The following is a 17,913-nucleotide window of genomic DNA, read 5'->3' as shown; positions in this document are numbered from 1 at the left end:
GTCCCCGCCTTGTGGAATTATAGAGACGGCAAAGCCTGCCGTGCTGAGTCCTCATGAGCTAAATAAATGAGGAGTGGGGAAGCGTGCTCCTCTCCGGGACGGCAGACAGGGAAGTTCCCCAGGGAGCCCAGAGCAGCTGGACTGAAAGAGAATGTGGGGATGTCACAATTTCGCTGATTTCAGTGCACACATCGTGCGAGAACCTCCAGAGAGGCTCAGGTTGGATATTAGAGCAAATTTATTTTCACAAAGAGAGGCAAAGTGCTGGCACAGGCTGCTCAGGGAGGTGGTGGAGTCACAGTCCCCAAAGGCTGCCAGCTTTGCCCTGCATCTGCCTGGTGTTTGTTCTCTCCCTCAGTCATCAGGGATGCTGGGGGAGTCAGGCAGCACTGGTGCAGTCAGTGGTGACTGCTAGGTGACGTTCAAAGCAAAATTCATTCAACTCCACCACTGATTTTTGCCCTTGGCTCCACAGCCCTGCGTGTGCCCAGAGCTGCAGGCACAGCCCCCACTATGAGCAATGTCACTCAGTGCTCGTCCTGAAACCAGAGCAGAGCCATGCTCCTCTGAGCCCACACAAAACCACACAGCCAAGGCAGTTGGACCTGAGTCCCCAATGGCTCATTCCCCAGTCCTCTATTTACCTTTTTTTCCTCTCTCTCTCTCTTTTCTTTTTTCTTTTTTTTTTTTTTTCCTCCCGCACAGTCCAAAAGCAGCTAAGGAGGCCCTGAATTACTCCAACTACAGCACAGAAGCACTCGAGGTCCTTCCAATCCTACTCCAACGCTCGGCAACCCTGACCCCAGCACCCCCTGCAGCCAGTTATGGGGAAATGAACTGCTCAGTGAGCTGCACCTGCGGCTCATTTAATGCAGCTGTTGGCAGGGGTTGGCTCAGCAGAGGAAGGGAGCACCTGGTCTGGGAGCTGCTATGAGGTGCACGGGCTGACCAGATGGCCGTGCTCATCCGTATAGGCGCGTCCCCAGGCCGGGCGCTGACCGAAAGCAGAGCTGTGCTCACGGGGTTCAGAGCTGTGCGCTCACCGAGTGCTCGGCCCGTGCTGCCCGGGGCCTCTGTGGGGTGGAAACAGGAGCTTGGCCGCAGTGGGAGCCCGGCGGGGCTGGGACGGCGGGCCGTCACGAGTGCGTTCCTAACGAGCGGCTCCGTGCGCGCGGCCAAGCCGAGGGGCTGCGCTTAGCCCAGGCGTGCTCACAGCCGCACGGAGGAGATGAAAGAGAGCCGTCGCTGAGGGCAGCCCCGCGGAGGATCCCGGCTGAACCTGACGGAGCTCGCAGCCCGGCGCTGGGCACGGTAGAACCGCTCGCTCCCGCACGTGGGAAGCGCTCCCAGCGGCCCAGAGGCGGCCGCACTTCCTCCGATTGTCCCGGCCGGGCCCCGCCGGCAGAGCCTCGGGCGCGGGGTGGTGCGGAGCCTCCCCCGCGCTTCCCCCGGGCCGGGCGGCGCCGCGCACGCTGCGGGCGGCGGAGAGGAGGAGGAGGAGGAGGGGAAAGAGACGGGTGGCCGCACCGCACCGCCGCGGGAAGTTTCCGTCTGGGCTGCCGTTCGCATCCAGCTCGAGACTTTTGAAACAACTCAATTTCTTTAATTTCCTTTTAATTTGACTTATTTATTACTATTATCATTTATTTGCTTTTAATTTTTATTTTCTTTTTTTTCCCCGCGAGCGGCGGCGGCCGGCGCCGGGCGGGCCCCGACGGGACGGGGCAGCGGGGGATGCGCGGAGGCGGCGGAGCTCTGCGGCCCTCTCCGGGCCCCGCCGGGCGTCCCCCGCGCCCCGCTGCCCGCGGGCGCCCGCCGCCCCCCGGGGCCGCCCTCGGCCCCTCCGGGCCGCACCGCGCCGCTCCCTGAGCGCTCCGCCCGCGGGGCCGGGGCCGGTGCTGGGGCCGACGGGTCCCGGGCCGGTCCCGGAGCGCTGCGGGGGGGCGCCGGGCAACGGCGGCGAGAGGCGGTCCGGGGGGGGGCGGCCCGCGTGCATGGCACGGGCACCCCCCTTCGTCCGACTTTTTTTTTTTTTTTTTTTTTGGTAATTTTTATTTTTGTTTGGACTAAATAGCACTATCACTTTTTTTAATTATTATTATTGCTTTTCTTTTTTTCCTTCTTTTTCTTTTTCTTTTGTTTTTTTCCATTTTAATTTCACTTTCAACCGTTTCAATTCCCGGCTCCGGCGGGTCGCGGGCCGGCACCGTGCCGCGGCGGGGCCGTGCGCTGAGGTAAGCGGGGGCTTCGTAACGCGGTGTTCCTTTGCGGCGGCGGGGTGGGAACCGTGAAGCGTCCTTTTTGACACCATAAAGCCGAACCGGTTATGAGCGACAGACGCTCAACGGGGGTGCCGCAGGACGGGCATCCTGCGCTCGTGTTTGGAGGAGCTCAGCTTTGGGTGTACTCCAGCGGGAGCTGCGTGGGAACTGGGTTATGACTCACCGCTATCCGTCCCAGGTGGGGCGCAGCGCTGTGCCCACCTCTCCCAGCTGCTCGAAGTTCGGGCTCGGCGTTGTATCCCTCCCGGCGCTGCCCAGACACTCGTACCTCCCCCAACCCAACAACTCCGGAACTGCTCGCTGCCCCGGCTCCGGAGCCCCGGGGTACGGGATGGGGCTGTAAGAAAGGAGGGGACAGACCCTTCAGCGGTGTCTGTTGTGATAGGATGAGGGGAAATGGTTTCAAACTGAAAGAGGGAGATTTAAATGGGAAGTAAGGAGGAAGTTTTTTACAATAAGAGTGGTGAGGTAATGGCCGGAGAAGGTGGTGGTGCTCCATCCGTGGAGCTCAAGGTCAGGCTGGATGGGCTCTGGGCTCCTGATGGAGCTGTAGGCGTCCCTGCTTATTGTGGGCTGGAGGGAAGGCCTTTAAGGGTCCCTTCCACTTCAAACAGTTCTATGACTCCATAAAAAGTGCTAAGTTGAGTTGGGGAGCCCAGCCCTGGAGGTGCACAATTTCTGCTGCAAGACGACTGCCTGTAGTGGGAATGTGGGGCTCGGGGCAGTGCTGCCCCATTCATGGGCACTTCTGTGCTGCAGGGCTGACGGTGGATGGGAGGTGCTGCTGCTGGGCAGGGGGAGCAGCAATGTGGTAGGGCCTTGTGTTGGTGGGAGGCTCCTGGAGGGTTCTGGGCTGGGCTTGGGTCTGCTGCCCGCTCAGGGCACATCCCAGTGGGCTGCTGTATGGGATAATGCTGTGCCCTGCCTGAAGAAAGGCCCCCCTCAGTAGTGGGGGTTGCATGCAGGCAGAGGGGACAGCACCAGGGCCATGTGTGCTGTCACAAGGCAGCAGCACTGCTGGTTCCCACTTGTGTGGGGTGTTTTCATTTCAGATTGTTGTATTTGTCCTTCTTCAGCCAAACCTACTGCAGCTGTCTGCAGAGCAGAGGTTTGCTCATTTGCTTGGTGCTGACAGCATTAATTTCCCATAAAGTGACAGAGTTACAAGGGCTGTATCTGTGCATTACAACACCAACCTGAGCTGCAGATGGGGCACTTTGAGGACATGGTGGAGAATTTTGGCCACACATGGGATGGGCACTGTGAAGTTGCCCTGTGCAGCAGAGGTGTGAGCAGAAGCCCATCCCACTGCTTGCTGCACACGTGCTGTGGCCACAGGACCCTGTGCACCTGTGGCATGAGTTACAGAGGGCTGCATGCTGCTGTGTGCTCCTCTTAGCACAGCCCTCAGCTCAGGGAGCCATCATTGGAGTAAGAGTTGCCCAACTGCGTTGGCTGGGAGGGCACCAATGTGTGGTGCGAGGATGGTGCTGCTGGCATGGAAGGTGACATCTGTGTTTGGTGTGTTTGCTTTGGCTAGTTTCAGCTGTAGAAGTAACTCTGGGGCCTCGAGTGTGGAAGAAATGGTTTCTGCCCCCTCATGTAGAGAGAAAGAAAGGATGCCAGTAGTTGATGAAAAGTACTATAGGTGGGGCTGGGGAGGCACAGATAGCAGGGCAGTGCTGGGTGCCCATTCTCCTCTCCCTGTCCTGCAAATGTGTCCTGATGAGACCTGCATTAGTAGTGCTGGAGGGTGGAAGAAGGGGAAGCTCCCAAACCTGGAGCAGGGTCTGGCTGCACCTGGGCTGGAGATGCTGGTTTGGTCCATTATTGTTTGGCTAATAGTTCTCTCTGCATCTTCTCAAACCCTGGAAGCCAGTAGACCTGTGTGATTTCTTTTTTTCTTTTTTTGCTTGGGACTGTGATCCGCATGGATCCCCCACTATGTCCCACACTGGGTTTGTGCCTGCTGAGCCAACAGCCACGTCCACACGTCGCAAAGGGCTCTGTGCAGTAATTCATTAGCCACAGCCGTTCCCAGACTGCCAGCCCTTGCTGCGGTCTGCCTGCTTTCCGGCCTGGCTGTGATGCTGCTCTGGGATCTGTTGTAGCAAAAAGCATCCCCAGGAGCCGCAGGGACATTGCCTGGTGCTGCAGAGTGCCTTTCTTGTGGCAGCTCTTCCCATGGTGTTTGCTGCCCGGAGCTGGCGCGCACCGCGGCACAGGAAATTCTGGTTGCAGCATTACTGCAAAGCTATTGTTTGGGGCAAGAGGAGGGCTCGGCTTTGCTCACATCCTAAAATGAGCTTTAAAAGGATGTTGTGGGGTACTCAGGGTATGCTGCCGGCAGTGCTTTGAGCCGTGACCCCTGTGACACTGCTAGGATTGTTCATGGGAATCCTCGGGGTGAAGGAACTCGGAGTGAAGGCAGAGTTTGGGTGCGGTGCTGCTCAGGGGTGGTGCATCTGGCCCTGCTGCTGGGATGCCAAAACACAGCGTTTGGGATGGCAGCCCCGTGTCTGCCTGCACTGCAGTACTGAGGACAGACACCTAAACCCCTCTGTGCCTGTTTCCCATCCAAGCAGTGCAGAAATCTCTGCGCTCCCTGTTTTTGTTTTTTTTTCCCCCGAATGAATCTCTGTGGCTTAGATGCTGGCAGTGATACCCACAGCACCCAGGTTGCAAAACCCTTTTTCCTCACCCTGCGTGCTGCAGCTGACATCTGATCTTTGGGTACCACTCATGGCATGGCAGCAGGAAGGCTGGGGAGCTCTGTAGTGGGGATGCTTACCCTGTCACCTCCTCAGGCCTGGCCCTCCCCTCCCCATCACTGGATTTTCTCCCACTTGTGTAGGAGAGTGTGGTTCTTGGTCAGGCTTCTCCGAAGTGCTTTGTGCAGTGATGAGTGGAATCATAGAGTCATTAAAGTCATTAAGATCATCTTGTCCAACCATTAGGCAGTGGAGCGGAGCTGTGCTGGGTGCAAGACAGGGACTATGGCTTATGTCTCAGAATGCTGCACTGAGGCCAACTAGAGCCAAGGAGAGCCATTAATGAGTTTAAAGCTGCCTCGTTTCAGTCATGCTCATTAAAAACGCCCATTGTGTGTGACACAACACGGGATGCTGCTGGGCCCTGAGTGCCACATCCCTGCGGTGCCGCTGTGCTCACCAGCGAGGTTCTGTCCCCCCAGCAGCCAGGGAGTTTACGTGGCATGGTGTGAGTCCTGCACAAATAATTTCTTCCTGTTATTGTTGTGCTCTACAGCTTTCAGCTGGACCAGGGAATGAGCTCACCCAGTTAGCAAGCAGGGCTGGTGGCTTTTTGTGCAAGCAGTGCCTTAAATGTAAACGTGCAGTGTGAGCTGTGCTGGGATCCCAGCTGTGCAGTACTGGGGGTGCCAGGGAAGATGCTCTGTATCCATGCACTGCTGCTGGGGCTGCTGCTGCATGGGGTCATCTCCTGGCACTAAGGGCAGTGTCTGGTGGGCACAGAGCAAGTGCTTTCACATAGCTGCAGCTCAGTCTGAATTTACTCTGCAGCATGAGAGCAGGGGTATGCCATGGGTTGGGTTGGCAGCAGTAGGAATGATGAAAGGAACATCTGAGTGAAATCTGTGCAGGGTCCTTCTGCAACCAAATGGATCAGCGTCACATTAGACTGCATTTCCCATAAATGAGCTATTCATTTGCAGTAAGAGATGGATGTGGGATGGCAAAGACCTTGAAGACAAGTACTTTGCTGAAGAGCTCTGGAGCTCAGGAAGCTCTGGGCTTTCCTTGGATACACGCTGTAGTGGGAATGGCTCTGGGGCAGCTGTGATTGCAGGCAGTGAAGAAATGATGCAGGTTTTCCTGCCCACCAATACAGCTGTGGAGCTGTAGGGCTCTCACTAGTAGGTAGCAATGAGACCATGCTGCTCTGCTCCCATCCCTAGGAGTGGGCTGGAAGAGGAAGGAAAAACAGGAAAAAAGTCAGTCAGTTGCTAGGGTGAGGTGATGTCACTTCTTGCTGTCGTAAGCCAAAGCCAAGGTTGTAATACACTTCTCTGATGATAATAAGTACTAGATAGAAATGTTTGTATAAGATGGATATGAGTTTCATGGCAAAGCAGAGCCATGTCTGATAGAGCTAGAGGCAATTTTCTCCGAGGCACAAATTATTCTGCGATCTCTCGTTAACGAAGTTCTTGCCCCTTTCTCTGGAGCAGCATTTACCTTTGTCCAGAACATAGAGGAAGTGCTGGGTTGTGTGGGAGCCCTATGTGATGCAGACCAGCAAGTTTGTACTCCTTTGACTGCAGTCAGTGAGTTTTGCACCCAGGAAGAATTGGGGCAATGCCATGTAAGCCTGTCTGTAATAAATATTAGAGTCCATCGTTATGGTTTGAGGCTTGAGGTTTCATGGTGATAATTAGTCTGTAATCTTTCCAGGCACTTTGCTTCGATTCTTGGAAAGCTCTGCTTTTATTTACAGCTACAGCATAAACATGCTTAAGAAGACAGAGCTGAGAAGAGAGGTTTTGTGGGCAGCAGATTTAGGGCTGTGTGGATGTGCATGGTGCCACGAGCAGGGCACACCAACACAGCTGCTCTGTTCTCTTTGGAGAAGCAAAACTGCCCTCATCTCAGTCCTAATGCAGTCTTGAGTGCAGGTGGGAGTTTGCTGGGAGTGGAAGGATCTGATTGATCTGCTGGGTTTGGAGACCTGGTCTGCGTGGACAGGGGTGTTGGAGAAACCCCCCTCTGCTGCATTTCCCCATGTCTTTATATCCCCTCCACTGTGAGAGCAGACATATTGCCAGGATGAGTATTGAGATCACTAATTTGAGTTTATCCTAAGTGCATGTCTGAGCATGAGATGCTCCCTGGTGCTTGTGAAGGAGGTGGGGCGGGGTGTGCGCTGTGGGTGGGCTGGGGTGCTGCCTGGGACGTGCAGGAGGATTTCCAGAGGAGGAGTGATGTGGGACAAGTTCTGCAAAGAGCCTGTTGTTAATCCAGTGTTTCTTTCTGCTGTTGGTAATACACTGGGGTTCATCTTCGTGTGGTTACTGCTAGTCATTGGGTATGATGAGATCTTGCTCTGGGCTGGATCAGTCCCAGCCTGCTATGATGCTGAGCCTGTGCATCCATAGAAATGGACCAGAACGTCAGTACATAACCCAGCTCCCAAGCCAGCTGCTTCACTCATGTATCCTATCTTTGTCCCTTATCCAACTGCTTTGAGATCAGGGAAACTGGGAGCCTGTCCTGCTCCTCCCTATGGGGTGAGCAGGGAAGTTCAGAGCAGCCTCCTTTTGATAAAACCAAGTCAAACACGGGCGTGTGCCTGTGATGCAAGGATTGCCTTTAATTGGGTATGTGCTGCCTTAACTGCCTGGTTCCTGGCTCCCTGTGCCTATTTTCATCACCTGCTCAGGGCGGGCACGTTGCTGCCCATTGCATCCACGCCCTCAGCCTGTGCTTCAGGTCCCTGTGCTGGGATGGGCTCTTTGCACCCTTCTCCATTGTTGTTCTGCTGAGGGATTACATTTGTCACACTGTGTGGCATTTCTGGATTTTCTTGCTGCAGGTTGTTGTGATGTAGTGGCTGTTTGCTGGATCCTGCCATGACCCCCATGCCATCAGCTGGGGACACTGATCTCATCCCTGTGCTGCTGTGCAGAGAGGGAGCGTGCCTTTGGGGAAAGACAGGGAAAGCTCAGGAGCTCCCAAAGCCAATGGAAGCTTTGAGTTTAGTGCAGGCTTCCTGCTGGCCAAGCCCTTGTTCTTAAACACTTTTCCTTAAGCACTTTTTCTCTCCTCCAGGGGAAGAAGGGGTCACTTTTTCCACTCTGCTGACGTGGATGATGAGTCACGGGTGTTGTGGGAAGGTGCAATCACCGGGACAGGAATCCTTGAAAATATTTACCACCTTTATCCCAGTGTCCCCAGGCACTCTGCAGGCCAGGTGCTGCACAGTCGGGCACGACTGCAGCCCAAGGAGTGCTCTGCTGATGCTTCCCAAGTGGGATGGACAGGAAAGATCAGCTCCTCAAGGAATCTTTATGCGAAGGGAGTGATTTGATGCACAAATGAGAGAGTGAGGCATTTTACTCCAGGAAGGAAGGTGTTGGCACATAGCACAGATCTGCCACGTGGTCCCTAAGCCGAGGTGGTTTTGGTACCAGCTGAGAAGGCATGGCACTGGGATAACACCCAGAAAACTCAGCACATTTTGCAAACCATGTTGGCAGTGCAGCTGAGCTGGGGCCGGCCCTGCCCTGCGTGTGCCGGCTCGTCGAGCAGAGCGTGGGAGTTTCGGCGGCTTTTGTGCCAGCCGAGCAGGATTTAAAGGTAATGATGGAGAAAACAGGAGTCTGTGCAGCTCGGCTCGCTGCAGGCTGGTCCTGTGTCTCCAGAGGTTGCGTGTCCTTGCAGAAATGTCGCTTTCTCGAGGTGCTGTAGTCGCAGCGTGATGCACAGCTTGCCTCTGGCTTGCTGCTGGGAAGGTGCAGAGCTGTGGCATCACAAGATATAGAAAAAACATGAAATGAAAAGATGCCTAATGCTTGGACCACAGTCTCCAGCTCCTTGCAAAACAAAAAAAAAAAGGTTCAGGCTTTGTTCTACAAGTGATGAAAAAGAGAACCTTTAGCTATTCCTGCTCAGCTGCGGTGTTTTAACTCTAAAAATGGGATTAGGGTGTCCTTGATGAGGTCACGGCAGGAGGGCAGAGGGGGGACAGCTGCTTCTTGCTGTGCTTTCCCTGCTGGGTGCCCTGAGCAGCTCTGCTCTGCGTGGCTGCTGATGCGTGTACGGCCCCACCCCAGCGGCAGGGACCCTGCTGAGATGAAAAAGCTCATTGGTAATGATGCTAATTGAATTGGATGTCGCTTCCCTGTGCTCAGACGTGGCTACTGCTGCTGCCATCTCACAGCAGAATGCAACTGGCTTGAGCGAGGCCCTGGTGCATGAGGAATGTGAGCTGACAGCCCCCCTTTGCTGAGAAAAGCCATGTGGGTGAGATAGTGCAATGGTCCAGACGGGATGCTCTCATGGTACCTGCTTTAAAGCTGCTTGTTTGGTTTAGCATCAGTATTGGGTCATCAGGGCAAGCTCGCATTGAAAAGCTGAGGTTTTTGAGACTGGGGTTGTAAGGTTTGTCTTATGGGATCAGCTCTAGTGAGGATAATAGGCAGGATAACACTTATGGAAGTAACAGAATCATGGAATGGCTTGGATTGGAAGGGACCTTAAAAATTATATAGGTCCAACCCCCTGCTATGGGCTGGCTGCCCAGACCCCCATCCTGCCTGGCTTTGTGCACTGACAGGGGTGGGCACCCAGAGCTCTCTGGGCACTGCTACACTCTGAGTAAAGAATTTCTGCCTAACATCTAGACTAAATCTCCCTGCTTTTAGCGTAGAGCTGTTCCTCTTGTCCTGTCACTATCAGACCATGTAAAAAGTCGGTCTCCCTACTGTTCATAGGCTCCCCTCAAGTACTGGTAGGCTGCGGTGAGGTCTCCCCAGAGTCTTCACCTGAACACCCCCAGCTCCCTCAGCTTTTCTTCCTAGGAGAGGTGCTCCAGCTTGGTGCCATCAGCAAACTTGCTGAGGGTGCACTTGATCCTGCTATTATTGATGAAGACAGACCTAGACAGATGCAAGCAGTAGACCTAGAAGAACCTCATGAAGTTCAACGAATCCAAGTGTGTGATCTTGGGCAACCCCCGTTATTAGTTCAAGCTGGGGCATATAAGGATAGAGCACAGCCTGAGAAAAAGGACCTGAGTGTACTGGTGGATAGCAGCTGGACATGAGCCATCACTGTGCCCTGACAGACCAGAGAGCCAGCTGTATCCTGGGCTGCATCAAAAGCAATGTGATCAGCAGGGTGAGGAAGGGGATCTGCCCCTCCACTCTGTGAGACCTCACCTGGAGTGCTGTGTCCAGATGTGGAGTCCTCAGTACAGGAGAGATGTGGAGCTGTTGGAGCACATCCAGAGGAGGCCCACAAAAATGATCTGGGGGTTGGAACATCTCCCTATGAGGACAGGCTGAGAGCTGGGGCTGTGCAGCATGGAGAAGGGAAGGCTCCAGGAGACCTGAGTGGCCTTTCAGTATCTAATAAAGAAGGGAACAGACTCTTTAGCAGGGTCTGTTGTGACACGACAAAGAGAAATGGTTTCAAACTAAAAGAGGAGAGATTTAGATTGGAGATAAGGGCGTGGGTGTGTGTGGTTTGTTTGTTTGGTTTTTACAATAAGGGTGGTGAGGCACTGGCATAGGTTGCCCAGAGAGGTGATGGTGCCCCATCCCTGGAGACACTTAAGCTCAGACGTCATGGGGCTCTGAGCACCTGATGGAGCTGGAGGTATCCCTGGTCATTGCAGGGGAGTTGGACTAGATGACATTTAAAGGACCCTTTCAACTCAAGCAATTCTATGTTGAAGAGCACCAATCCCAAGACTGACTCCCTGGGGGACACTGCTAGTGACTGGGCTCCACTGAAACACAGAGCTGTTGACCACATCCCTCTGGCAGTGACCTTCCAACCCTTCCTTTATCTATCAAGTAAACCACCCATGTCTGGCAATCACATCAGCCAGTTCTTTCAGGGTGCTGGGATGCACTCCTTGGCCTTGCTCTTCTGACCAATGTACCTATAGAATCCCTTGTTATTTTTCACATCCCTTGCCGAGTTCAGTTCCATCTGAGTCTTGGCTATCTTGATCCTATCACTTCACATCTGGAAGGCATCCTTGTTGGGGTGGCTCTTGTTCAAGCTACTATATGGAAAAAGGCCATTAGGGAACAGGACAGGGGAAATCCCACTCCCAAAGCTGTCTAAATTGAATAGGTTGCTTGGTATCTGGCCAGACGTAGACGTAGGATTTAGAGCAAGGCATTAAGTATATTTTAATGCCCATTGACATCACAGGGCAGTATAGAGGAGTGGGTGAGTAATAATTATTTCAAATGTTTGAGCAGAACTAGTTGCTACAAGTCCTGATCTCTGCATGTGAATTTGGGACTGTAATCAGCACTGAGGTCTTTGTTTGCAATCCTAAGTGGAACACACTGAACGTGCATTAAAACAGACTGCATGGTAAGTAACTATGTAAATATATCTACAAATGTGGTCCTCCATGCCCAAGTTCAATATTGGTAACAGTGAGCTGCCTTGTATGATGGCACCTATTTTTTTTTCTAATAGTAATTCCATGTCAAAGAGGAAATATAAATAAACTCCCCAAACAAAAGAAGCAAGGAAAAAATAATTCTTTCAAACATTTGAGCAGGAACAATAGGGTAGGATATGTGCTCTCTGGGGAGAGCTAATGGCTGAAACCGATAGGAGCACAGTGCCTGCCTTACTCTGCTTTGTAACTAGCACAAACCTTTGCTCAACAGAGGTTATTTATAGCAGATGTTATGGCAGAAGCATGTGTGACCTGTAGGCTCCCTGTGAGGGGAAGAGCTTTCCTGTACTGTCTTTGAGATACAATAGACAATTATTTGGACACTATCTTTGTCCCAGGATAGAAACAATTAAATGCTGGTTACTGATTTCTGCTCTCTTGTTGAAGCTATAGACAGTTCTGATTTTTGGGGGGGATTTTTAGAGAGAGAAAATATCTTTAAGGGGTTCACTTTGAAAAAATGTCACAGCTGTGAAGTTTCAGAGGCATCTGTACTAACTTGACTAATTGGGGATGCCCAGTCATGCGATGAGCATCATGAGGTCGTTGCCTCCCAGCATCCTCACAAAGGACACAGCCAGTGGCTTGACTTTGTTCAGCTTCTTCCAACAATGACTTGTTCCAGGGCAGTGGGCACAGCACTAGGCCTGCTGGAGTTCAAGAAGAGTTTGGAAGATGCCTTCAGGCATGCAGTTTAATTTTTAGGTAGTCCTGTATAGACTTGATGATTCTCGTCGATCCCTTGCACACAACAGTGTGGGTGGGTGTAGACCCCTGAATCTGTCTGCACTTTTGCATTTCAGGTTAATGCTGTGGTATTAGGATGCCTGCATTTGCTACTGGATAGTAATTAGGTGTTCTTATATGTAATTAACTACTTTGACGTGACTACCAAACAGCTTAAATAATCCATATGATATGGCAGTAATTTCTATATTGTGCTTGCCAAAGTCAGTGCCAAATACCTGAGAAGATTTGGGGAAAGAGCCATCATCAAAGCATAACCTTGTTCAAGAAGATAACTGTGCTTTCTCACTCCCTCATTTTGTTTTGGGCTCCTATGTATCCTGACTGTCAATAGCAAAAGTATCCTTTGAGATATATTGTCTGTACCACCACTTTATGCCATCAGGCCCTTCGAGCCCCAAGTGTGGAGCTCCTCATGCATGGAGTGAGTTGGTCCCACCTCTGGAAGCACAGGCACAAGTCCAGTTTATCTGACAGATGCGGTTGAGCAGCTTTGTCTGTCAGCCATGGGCGAAATGAGTCTCCCACTCTAATTTCATTGTGCTCAGCCATCGCACAAACTCTAAAGATCCCTGAAATAGGAAGGAAGTAATGTTTAAATTATGCATGAGTGAACTGATTTACTTGAACTGAAGTTTTGAGTTCTGTCCTTATGAACACAGGGATGGAGCTCTTTGTGCATCCATCCGTCTGCCCGGTGAATACTGAACTAACAGAAACACAAATACAGTTCCAGTACTGTAAAAGCTTTGGCTTAAACCAGTAAAAGCCATGCAGGGCAGTTGCATGCTGCCACGAGGAAAATGGTGTGTTTGCTTAGTGTTCTCTTGTCTGGTAGGTCATCCTCAGTGATGGAATGAGATCTTTGCTGCAGATTCCCTTCTGTACTGAGTAGGTACATGCATGTAATATGATGGTTAAATTCTGTGGTTGCTTCCAATGGATGCTTGCTCAGTGCTCCTCAGTGAGACCAGCGCCGGAAGGTTGGGCATCCCTTTAGCAGATTCACCCAAGTCTCTTCTCCTTGCTCCTTTGACCTCTATTTAAAAAAAAAATGCAAGCTCTAGTACCATGGCACCCATCCACATGAGAGCAGCACAGCATGCATCTTGTCCAGTGCACAGGAGATGCTGAACTTCTCTGAGGCTGTAGCAGTTGGGGCTGGGTGAGCAGAGCCCTGAGCACAGCAGGTTCCTGTGTCTGGGTATGTGCTGCAGGAACGTGAGCACTGCTTCGTGCTTGGTCCTTTGGAGCAGCAATGAGGGGCTGAAATGTCAGCAGAGACACAAACAGAAAGGGGGAGAAGTCACGATTCTCTTGCTATTTCTTTGACCTAAATACACTGAAGTAACTGTACTCTCATGAAAGAGATAATTTCCTGATGATGGAGAGCTTAACATCTGTTTCCTCCAATTTTTTTTTTGGTGGTAGAACATGGTAACGGAAGAACTGGCGGGGTTTTCTTTCCTCTTTTTCTTTTGTATAGCAAAGGCGCTGCATGCTGTAGCTATATACACTCTCCAAGAGCAGACGGGTTTCTCTCAAGGGTTATATGATCGTTTGTTCTCTATTTTCTCTTCTTCCTGCCTACCTCCCCCTCCTGGAGAGGAGCGGATACACCGAAGCCCAGGCAGGACTTCCTTAGCTCCGCCATGCCTTCTGGCAGCCTGTGCCTCATGCCCTCTCCCCGCCACCCCCCTTCCCTGACAAACAATGGCCAAAGGCTCCTTCTTGTTTGTTATTTTATATCCCGCAGAGGAAGAGCCGAGTGGAAGCTCGTGTCCCCAGGGGCCCTTGGCACATTCCAGCTCTGGCTGCTGCTTTGCTGGGCTGCCCGTTCCTCTTCCATGAGGTTCCCAGCCCTATAGGGCGAATCAGTGGTGCCATGTGATGCTGAGGGTTACCAATCAGTTTTGAAGCAAAATTAGCATTGCTGAAAGGTGAGAGAGGGTCTGAGAGCCTCGGAGAGGTGTTCTGAATCATTGCTCCATGGCAAGGACAGATAAAAGAGATGGATGGACTTATTGGTGGTGCCTGTTCAGAGCCCAGCTTCAGCAGCCCTGGAAGCATCAAGATGTTAACTAAAGGGAAAAAAACAAACCCATTTGGGTCAGATGCTTGATTATAACTGGTTGTATGAGAAAGAAAAGTGGCTGCATAAAACTGGAATTGTAAGATATAATTGGAGATGCTCGTGGTCTTTAACGACTGTAAAAACCACTAGTGAAGAAGCTCACTACAGAAAGCTGGGGTGGAACAAAGCAAACACATCTCAGTTGGAGAATTGGCCTGTGATTACCCAGCCACTTAATCCAGCAAAAATCTAATTGCTGGGGAAGGAGGTAGTTGTGCTCACCCCAGCTCCTTCCTCCTGTCATGTGGCTTGTGTGTTCCTGTGGCTCCTTGGCTGAAAACCAAAATCGGTGTTTCTTGTTTGCTTGTTTTCCCCCCCCCCCTTGGCTCAGCTCATGCCCAGAAATGCTCCTGTTGGCATGAGGACAGGTGAGCACAAGGGGCGATATGGCATCTCCCTGACCTCACTGTTGGCTTCAGTGAATGTTACCCGAGTCCTTGGAGTTATTTCAGCTCCTGTATCCCCATGCTAGATTGCTATTACTCCCACCTGTATCAGGCAAGAAAAGCCCTGTTGCCAAGGAAATATTACGCAACTATGGATGAGGTATAAAGCATCTAGTTTTAGAGATCTAGATAACACACACACAAAAAAAAGTGAAGAATTTGGAGGAGTGTCATGGCCATAGATACGGATGTTTTGTGCAACACACCTGGCACCATTTGCATGAAGTTTTGTGCTAAACTCTTTGTCAGCCTCGGTTACTTTGCCAAAGGAAGGAGAATTGGAGGAATGAAGGGCTGCTGTTTTTGTGGTGAGAGCCTCGTGCAGAGGGCAGGGCTTGTGACAAACCCACAGAGCTCCTGTATGTTAGAGCAGTTTTTGGTGTCTGATTGCTGTGGTTTTTGAAACCACATTCCTTGCTGGATGAGGAGCTGTGTGCTTTGTAGACCAGCCGCAACCACCCCGCTGTTCCGCCCTGTTCAGCTTGAGGTAATTTGGCGGGTGCTGTAAGGTCACGGCGTTACCTCCTGCTTGCTGTGGTTCAAGTCTCGCACAGCAGTGAGTGCTGCAGCATAGCTGCTGGGTGGTAACCTGCTGCAACATGACATCTGCAGCTGTGCCCGCAGCCCTAGGAGAGGGAAACAAAGCGGGGCCTGACTTCCCGTTTTAGTTTTACAGCTAGCTGGTGTCCTTAAAAATATATCCAAAGTGCTGCCTTCAGCCCTCCTTTTCCTGTGCCCCAGAAAGATGGGTAATGGCTAATTAATTGAGTACTCCTGCAGCCGTTCTCCATACTCAAATTTTGTTGTTGTTAAGGGTGATAATGCCCCCAGGCCTGCATGGTTTGGTTGATAAGGCCACCTTTTCTCTATTTGGTATATTTAAAGCATCGGTTTCCCATGAGCCTACTGCTGTTGTGCATTTGCACAGCAGCAGACGCTGATTTTGGTGGCTGTATCAGATGAGAGAGCATAGCAGATTGTGACAACCAGTCAGGGAAGCCTGAGTGAAGCTGATTGCCAGTTGTTCAGGTGTGGTGTGTCTGGGTGCAGGGAGGCTTCAGTTGAGATCATGCTGAGGCTTAAGCCTGGTCCAGTACAGCTGGTGGGCCTGCAGCCACTGTAACGATGACCAAAGGTACTAACAAAGCTGTGCTGCTGTGAGTTGGCTCTTGCCATCTGGTCCGCCTGTGATTTAGGCATATGCAGAGTCCTGCAGGCTTACTTAGTGTGTAAATAAGACAGAAATAAGGGGCTTTTGTCAGTAGCTGGTCAAAAGGCCTTTTGAATGCTGGACATGTAGTCTACTATGTTCATCCACTGAAACCATGAGACCTTTCAGTGACAGCTTCAAAGCTTGTGAGAGTCCCAGGTGAGACTGGGAGGGGGAGGTGGAGAGGAGCTACCGAAGCTCTGGTGCTGTATCTGCCTAGCATGTGTGGGTCTGACTTTATTGTGGCATCTGTGGTTTACATCTGGTTTAAAGCTGCTTTTTTAAAAATTAGAAAGTATATGTATATATTTAAATTTGAAGCCACCCTTGTGCCTTGCCTTTCTGTGTTGTGCTGCCTTTCTGGGGAGAGGCCACGCAGGGTCTGTGTCCTGTTAAAGACTCTTACATGAGAAACAGATTATGTCTCTTCTTTGCTAGCATCCCTCCAAAGACTTTGTAGGGAAGTCTGCTTCCTTTGAATCTTCTTTCCCCATGCAGGATCCACCCAGCCAAAAACAATAAAATATAAAATTGGAAAGAGAAAAAATAGGGAGCTTTTATGATTTTGGTCTTTTGCTGCCATATGTGTGTTGGCTGCACAACTTGAAACTCCTCAAATGCGCTTTTTCCACTCCATCAAATCCATTCAAATACGTTATTCTTTAAATTGCAGCAGAGGATAACCCACAGACAATTGTGACAACCCTGTATGAGAATGCTCTCTTCATAGCACAGCATGGGTTGGGAGGGACCTTAAAGATCATTTAGCTCCAATCCCCTGCCCTGCTTCCTGTCTCCAATCACCTCCTCATCTCATGTGTATGTTGATGCAGGAGGATCTGCCCTGTGATCTTCCCAGGCACTGGTGTCAGGCTCACCGGCCTGTAGTTCCCTCGGTCCTTCTTTCTCCTTTTCTTAAAAATGGGAGCGATGTTTCCATTTCTCCAGTCACTGGGGACTTTACCTGACACGCGTGACTTTTCAAATATGATCGAAAATGGCTTGGCAACCACATTAGACAGTTCCCAATTCCGTCAGGACCTTGGGATACCTGTCTTCAGGCCCTATAGATTGTACACAGTCAGCCTCATGAAGGGGTCTTGCTGTTACAGTGGGAGGGATTTTGCTCCCCCAACCCCTGCCTAGAGGTTCAGGGCCATGAGAGACGTGGGAAGCCTGAGAACTTGAATACCTCACCCTTCTCCACATCTGTTGTTCTGTTCTTGCCACTTCTCCCTTCTCATTTATCCTCAAGCAGCAGATGTGGTGTCATTTTAAAATTTTGTTTCACAGAAGCTTTCTGTGGTACACATGTGAGTTTGTGCTGTAGGGTTTGAGTAATGGTAATCCCTGCCCCAGACCTAGAACAGTGACTTTTGCATGAGGAAGGGGAGTTTCTTGTAAGATCTCCACTATGTAGAGCACAGAAGGCAGTGGGCTGAGTAAACCCAGAGCCAAAGCAGAGGCGTGTGAAAAAAAATAGCTATGAAATTAGGCTGTGCTGCTCTATGGTCAAGGCATTGGTACTGGGGTGCTGCAGGGCAGCTGCTGGGAGAAGATGTGGCCTGTCATTGATGCTGGCAGCCCCTCTGTGAAAGCATGTTTAAGGGCAAAAAAGCTGGAGAGGACTGTAGGAGGAGTCAAAAAAAAAAAGAGTGAGTGTCATGGTTTGGCCTGGCTCAGCCTAGTTCTGTGACAAGGGGTGAGGAACAGCACTATGAACCCTGAAGTCAGTGAAGGAGGAGGGGATGTCGGATGAGGACCTCTTCCCTGCCAGGACCTGTGGCGGGAGGTCGTGACAGGAGCGTGAGCAGGAGCCCATGCAGCACCCGCTCAGGAGCTGTCACTGTTGTGGTGACATGATAGAAACAACGGCTGGTTTGGCTGGCCGTAAGGGTGAGCCTTCTG

At 51.4% G+C, this 17,913-nt stretch overlaps 1 protein-coding gene across 7 annotated transcripts in view; it reads left to right on the top strand.

Moving 5' to 3' along the window:
* The first annotated feature begins 2,097 nt into the window (after positions 1 to 2,097).
* ARHGEF9 (Cdc42 guanine nucleotide exchange factor 9) overlaps positions 2,098 to 17,913 on the top strand; it is a 191,730-nt gene continuing 175,914 nt past the window's right edge. For 3 of the 7 annotated variants that reach the window (XM_090150153.1, XM_090150154.1, XM_031594421.2), the window contains exon 1: positions 2,099 to 2,234. The gene's annotated coding sequence lies outside the window, so the exon portion shown is untranslated. Of the gene's footprint in view, positions 2,235 to 2,322; positions 2,461 to 2,518; positions 2,607 to 17,913 lie in introns of those variants that run through there. The other 4 variants (XM_090150155.1, XM_090150156.1, XM_031594419.2 and 1 more) reach the window with 3 other exon arrangements.

Source organism: Phasianus colchicus, chromosome 14, assembly GCF_987193195.1.
Source record: "Phasianus colchicus chromosome 14, bPhaCol1.hap1.1, whole genome shotgun sequence".
Lineage (NCBI taxonomy): Eukaryota > Metazoa > Chordata > Aves > Galliformes > Phasianidae > Phasianus > Phasianus colchicus.
Note: the sequence above shows the minus strand (reverse complement) of the source record. Positions and strands in the feature narration are given on the sequence as shown.